The sequence below is a fragment of the Cherax quadricarinatus genome, chromosome 62, assembly GCF_038502225.1.
Source record: "Cherax quadricarinatus isolate ZL_2023a chromosome 62, ASM3850222v1, whole genome shotgun sequence".
Lineage (NCBI taxonomy): Eukaryota > Metazoa > Arthropoda > Malacostraca > Decapoda > Parastacidae > Cherax > Cherax quadricarinatus.
In genome coordinates this window covers 20,002,372-20,009,759 of record NC_091353.1, presented here as the reverse complement: position 1 = coordinate 20,009,759, position 7,388 = coordinate 20,002,372, and the positions used below count along the sequence as shown (strand labels likewise).

At 32.7% G+C, this 7,388-nt stretch overlaps 1 pseudogene; it reads right to left on the bottom strand.

Annotated features, from left to right (window-relative positions):
• Positions 1-1,038: 1,038 nt before the first annotated feature.
• LOC138854566 (NADH-ubiquinone oxidoreductase chain 5-like) lies at positions 1,039-4,858 on the bottom strand (annotated as a pseudogene).
• Positions 4,859-7,388: the final 2,530 nt, after the last annotated feature.

Here is a 7,388-nt window from a genome sequence, read left to right as displayed (position 1 = left end):
CTTCAAGCATATGAATATTTAGAAGCGTCTTTCTCTATCGCAGACTCAATCTACGGGACTACCTTCTTTGTAGCAACTGGATTCCACGGTCTTCATGTGATCATTGGGACTTCATTTCTAACAGTCTGTTTTTATCGCCTATTCAAGTGTCACTTCTCTAACAACCACTTTGGATTTGAAGCCGCAGCTTGGTACTGGCATTTCGTTGATGTAGTTTGATTATTCCTTTATGTTTTTATTTACTGATGAGGGAGATAATTTTTTAGTATTAATGGTACGTCTAGCTTCCAACTAGAAAGTCTAATTGTTTAGAAAAATTAATTCTAACTACCAACCTGATCGCTCTTCTCACTCTCAGAGTTACAACTTTAATTATAATCCTATCCTCAGTCCTATCGAAAAAAACCGTTATAGACCGAGAAAAAATATCCCCATTTGAGTGCGGATTTGATCCTAAGACTTCAGCTCGGCTACCTTTTAGGCTTCGATTTTTCCTTATTGCTGTGATTTTCCTAATTTTCGACGTAGAAATTACATTAATTCTCCCTCTGGCCCATATCTCTCCCCTTACAAATATTTTCTCTTGAAGATTTACAGGATTGTTTTTCCTCCTAATCCTTCTCATAGGCCTCTACTATGAATGGTATAAAGGTGCCTTAGAATGATCTAACTGGAAATGTAGTCAATAATGACATATGAGTTGCATTCATAAAGTGTTTATAAACCTTTTTCAAATTAGAAAGCGAAAGATTGCGTTTAGTTTCGACCTGAATTTTGGTTCCAAACCTCTAGTTTATTTTGACAGAAGCCAAAACCAGAGGCATATTACTGTTAATGATAAAATTGAATTTTTCCTGTCAAGGAGAACTAAGTCAGTGAAAAAGCTTCTAACTTATTTCCCGAGCGGTTGAATTCCGTTCACTTCTCTTTTTTATAGTGTAAAAAACACATTACATTTTCAATGTAAAACTGAAGATTTCCCTTCTAAAAATATCACCTATAGGCTAATAACCACCTTTGCAGCTTCAATGCAAAATTCTAATTTAAAATATATAGGTTATTATTAAATAAAAATAAAAACACGACAATAATTCAAATAAAAAATCCTTTTATATAAACTATAATCATATTATCTTGTCTTAACTGTAAGTAAATAGAACCTTTTATCACCTCGCCAAATCCTCCCTCACCCCCAAAATATTCTGACCAACCTTTATCTCCAATCTTAAAAAAAGACTCCGCACTCCTTAGTCTTCAACGGGGTGCCCTAAAAGTCGACAAAATCGGCATAAACCACATAGACCTTGCAAACATAGTATAAGAATAAAACTTGACAGTCTTTAAACTAGTCCTTGATCCAACCATGTTAACAATATACCCTAAAAGGGCCCCTAACCTCCTCACTAATAAAGCTAAAATTTTTAAAGAAACCCTCAAACAAATCATATAGAACTCTGGGAACACTACTCAAGCTAATACACACCCCCTTGTTACCGCCCCAACCCTTAATGTCATTATTCCTTTTAACATTTTTCTATGGTTTTCCCTGACAATTATTACAGACCTTATATTAGAAAACCTTCTTATTCTATAGTAAATTAATCGAAATGTATAACATACTGTTAAACCAGTACTCAAAACATATAAAAAAAATCTAAAAATATTAACTTCCCTTATAAATGCAACTTCTAAAATTAAATCTTTAGAATAAAATCCAGCCAAGAAAGGTATCCCACATAGAGCCAGGTTAGCTAAATTCATGCAAACCCTAGTTAAAGGTATACATGTCACTAACCTACCCATATTACGAATATCTTGACACTCTTTAACTCTATGAATTACCATCCCCGCACACATAAACAGTAAAGCCTTAAATAAAGCATGAGTTAATAAATGAAAAAAAGCTAAATCAGCAAACCCTAAAGATAAAATACTCACTATCACGCCCAATTGCCTCAAAGTTGACAAGGCAATAATTTTTTTCAAATCAAACTCAAAATTAGCCCCCAAGCCCGCTATAAATATGGTTAAGCAGGAAACAATCAACAAAACCCTTTGTACACATGAACCTCTTAAAGCCCCACTAAAGCGAATCAAAATATAAACGCCAGCTGTAACTAGTGTTGAAGAATGAACTAAAGCTGAAACTGGAGTAGGAGCAGCTATAGCTGCTGGAAGTCAAGCCGAGAACGGAATTTGAGCTCTCTTAGTTATAGCAGCAACACACACTAAAATTTTCAATAATAAAAAATTCCCACTCAAATACCTTTCATAAAAAATAAAATTTCAACCCCCTAGCATAAAAAATAAAGAAATACTCAATAAAATCCCAACGTCTCCAATCCGATTTGACAAAACTGTCAATATACCTGCATTAGCTGATTTCTCGTTTTGGTAATAAATTACCAATACATAAGAAATTAACCCCAATCCATCCCAACCTAAAAGGATTCTAATTAAATTCGGGCTAATAATCAAAGCCCCTATAGATAAAACAAAACCAAAAACTAAATATATAAATCGCCTGTACCTCTTATCCCCGCTCATATAATCCCCCCTATAGTATATTACCGTAGAGGAGATAAATAAAACCACCCCTAAAAATAAGAACCTTACTCAATCATAAATCAAAGTCACTACAACAGAGGAAGAATTTAAAGAAAAAAGCTCTCACTCAATTACATAAGAAGACCTCAAGCTTATTCTCACCAAACTAAATAAAATAAAACCCAATGCCCTAAATAACAAAAACACTAAACTCACTAAATGACTATAGGCACCCCACATCATGATTTAAAATAACTTTCTTATATCTTCGATACCACAACCCGATGTTTTACTCTAAACTATTTAAATTGAAAGGTTCTAGTAGTTTAAACAAAAAATCTTGGTCTTGTAAACCAAAGATAAAGCCCATTTTTAGAACTTTATACAAAATCAGTTATAATATTTTATATTTCACTCTCCCTTTTACCCTAAGAGTTGCTATCCTATTCACGACTCTAACCCACCCTCTTTCCATAGGACTAGTCCTACTCACTCAAACTATTCTTATCTGTGCTCTTTCAGGCCTATTCGGGCCTTCCTACTGATTCTCATATATCCTATTTCTAATTTTTCTAGGAGGAATATTAATTTTGTTCATTTATGTCTCTTCTCTTGCTTCCAACGAAGCCTTTAAAATTCATTTTAAATCCAGTCTACTAATCACCCTGTCCTTACCCATATCCTTTACCTTAATCTTTCTAGATCTCTTACTTCTCCCATCAAAATTTTCCAAATCTAGACTATTCTTAATTCTAAGAAATAAAACAAATTTAGCCACCTTATCAACCAGTTCCATCTACTCCATTACTTCTTTCCCTCTTACTACTCTAGTAATTTTATATCTCTTACTTACCTTAATTGTTATTGTCAGTATTATTAATATCTCATCAAGACCTCTGCGACCTTCAAAATTCTAACAGAAAATAGTTTACTTAAAATATTAATTTTGGAGATTAAAGAAAAGTCCCTGCTTTTTTCTGATTTTTTATTAAAACTATTTCAATTACTTAATCCTTTCGTACTAAAATAACCTCTGACTCCTTAGAAGATAGAAACCAACCTGGCTTTCGCCGGTCTGAACTCAAATCATGTAAAAATTTAAAGGTCGAACAGACCTTCTCCTGTAACCGCTACACCACAGAGAAATTTTTAATTCAACATCGAGGTCGCAAACTCTCTTGTCGATAAGAACTCTTAAAAAAAATTACGCTGTTATCCCTAAAGTAATTTATTCTCTAATCCTAAAAAGGGATCATATGAACAAATATCTCTGATTTAAACAAAAAACAGTTATATAATTTATATCCTAGTCGCCCCAACTAAACACCCTGCTGATAATAAACTTTAACACCTTAAATCACTCTTAACCAACTTCATGTATAAACTTTATAGGGTCTTATCGTCCCTCTAACTTATTTAAGCCTTTTCACTTAAAAGTTAAATTCAATCTCCGAGATAGAGACAGCTTCCTTCTCGTCCAACCATTCATTCCAGCCTCCAATTAAAAGACTAATGATTATGCTACCTTCGCACGGTCAAAATACCGCGGCCTTTTAGTCCCCAATGGGCAGGTCAGACTTTATATAACTCTCATACAGACATGTTTTTGATAAACAGGCGGAAGAGCCCTATTTGCCGAATTCCTTACACTCATCACCCCTTCAATAAATCTCATTAATTCTCCAAAATTTATTTAAAACAAACAAATTATATACTAATATACTCACTTTAAATCTTTAAACTAAATTCATAAAAAGTCTTTCCTACCTACTTAAAAAATAATAAATACTTCTCTCCTTGTATTTCAGATATAACTCCCTGTAAACATAGCTACCCCTAAGCCTAGTTAAACATACCTTTCTATTTATTTTTATAACTAAAATAATTAAACAAAGAGCTAGCCCCCTCTGTTCCTAAGCCTTGCCTTACCTTAATGCAAAGAAAAAATTGAATTTTTTTCAAAAAAAAAACCAGATATCTTAAGACTCGATTAACATTTCACTACTAAAATAAGGTTTTGAATTTTTTTACCACAAAAACTCGACCTTTAATTTAGCTCTTCTTATTTCGGGAAGATATTATAAATATTTAATGTAAAATATCCCTAATACACAAGGTACTTAATTTAACTAATACTTCCCATCTATTTCACTAGAATATTTCAACTTTCCTGTACAGTACTATTATCTATCGCCAAACTATTATTTCCTTAGTTACCTACTTAAACCTAAAAATATTTTTCCTAATCATAATAATTAGCAAGTCTTCATAACAACCAAAATAAGTCACCCTTGCGACAACCTTTTCAACGTAAGTGAAATGCTAATCTTTAGCTTTACTTTGAATCTACATCTTTAATCTCTCAAACAAATAAACTTCGATCATCATAAAAACTGCGTATTTAATTTTACAAATTCTCCCATCCTCCTTAATGTCCATATATATATACATTTCTTTAAATGTAAATCCTTCTCGAATCATTCATAATCTCGTAAATCATATAAACCATTAGTATATATATGGTATTCATAGTGTATCTGCACATAGGTTATTATCTATATCACTTAAGTATTTATATGCCTGAAGTTAGTATAATTTATAATATATATATATATCAAGCCACTTTATTAGTTAGTTCACTGCTATAATCCATTAATCTATATATATAATACTCATAGTGTATCTTCGCACAGGTTATTATCTATCTCATTTAAGTATTTATATGCCTGAAGTTAGTATAATTTATAATATATATATATATCAAGCCACTTTATTAGTTAGTTCACTGCTATAATCCATTAATCTATATATATAATACTCATAGTGTATCTTCGCACAGGTTATTATCTATCTCATTTAAGTGTTTATATACTTGAAGCTAGCACATAACAATAAATCTGTATATATCAAACTGTCTCATTAGTTAGTTTATTGCTATAATCAACTGACACTCATGTCTCTTTCTCAGTGTATCTCTTCGAAAATTAATATAAAGAAGTAACAGCTTCATTTTATCTTCTTCAATGATCGTCTGTTAGGAATATCTTCGTGAAAATGGGGGAATCTAGAAGGAGCCGATTAATACAGCTATAAGTAGAATCCCCTTTCTCACGAAGGGTTCTACTTATAGGTGTATTAATCGGTAGAGCTCAATATCATCGTTCTGCTTCAGTATAGATAAAATCAGCTCACTCATACAATTATACTCAATACACCACTTCCATATAAAGAAATGTATATATATATATATACTAAAATAAAAAATACACCCCCTTTACATGCTTTTTCATTTTATTTTTTAGACAGCTTACTCCTCTTCCCTCTTAAATCTTCTAAGAACAACAGATATTCAAAGAGGAATTCAAGATACTTTAAGACCAACCTCTACCCTTACCCCTTTTAATCCCTAACACTCTTTATGTAAATTGGAATCGCACCAATCCCCGAAAGATCAAACCTTTTCGTGCCCTGTACACTTCTACATATACTATAAAGATAAGCTAAGTTTCAAGCTAATGGGCTCATACCTCATTTATGAGAGTAATCTCTCTTTATAATTTCATTCTCACCTTATAAAATCATTTTTATGTTCTCACTTTTGTCTGGGTCCTTCCTGGTCGTTTCTTCTTCCTCGTGATTTTCAGCCTGAATTGGTCTTGAACTTAATCTTATATCATTCATCCCTTTAATCTCATCAAAAGAAAATCAGCTTCCATCTGAAGCCTCCTTGAAATATTTCTTAATCCAGGCCCTTGGATCAGCCATCATTATTTTATCTTCAACCTTAACATTTTTTATTCCAATAATCTCGCTCTCATTTATTTCCTTAGCTCTTCTCCTTAAACTAGGAGCTGCCCCATTCCATTTTTGATTTCCCCAAGTCATAGAAGGTCTTAATTGAACCCAAGCTATTATTCTCATAACAATCCAAAAACTTGCCCCAATATTCTTGATCTCTTACTTATCCTCAGAATATTACACACACATGCTTCTTTTTTTTGGTGGGATCTCTTCTGCTATTATTGGAGCACTAGGAGGAATCAATCAGACATCCCTCCGAAAAATCTTGACCTACTCATCTATCAATCATCTATCATGAATACTTTTCGCCATGCTTATTAATGAGACCTCCTGAATAATTTACTTTCTTATATACACTCTAATCTCGGCTTCTGTGGCCTTCCACTTCGCATCCGCCCAGACATATTTTTTTCCTCACTTAATTAACGCAAATTATGGTCCCCTCCCCAAAATCATCTCGTCTATAAACCTTTATTCTCTAGGAGGCCTACCGCCTTTTTCAGGTTTTATTCCTAAATGAATTATTACCCAAGAAATAATTCAATCATCCTTCTACTTACCTTTATTTATTCTCCTTCTTTCTTCTCTAGTAACTCTTTACTTTTACATCCGAATTACTTTATCCTCTATCTCAATTTCCTCTGCCCAAATAAAATGAGACATCCCCCTTAAACCCCTTAAAATCCTCCCATCTCCCTTGTACACCTCAATCAATTTATTCGGACTTCTTATCCCATCCATACTTTTAGTTATCTAAGATTTTAAGTTAATTCAAACTAACATCCTTCAAAGCTGTCAAAAAAAGTAATAATCTTTTAAATCTTACCTTTAATTGATAAGAAAGTACAACTTCTACTCAGATTTACAATCCAACGCCTTTAACCTCAGCCACCTTATCCTATAGATCACACAAAATTAATGAACCCTTCACAATCATGATATTTAACGGAACACTATGCATTAACAAGACAAAATACTCCACTACCTTTCCAGAACAACAAGAAAATAAGGCATTTAAAAATAACCCATGCTGCCTTAAT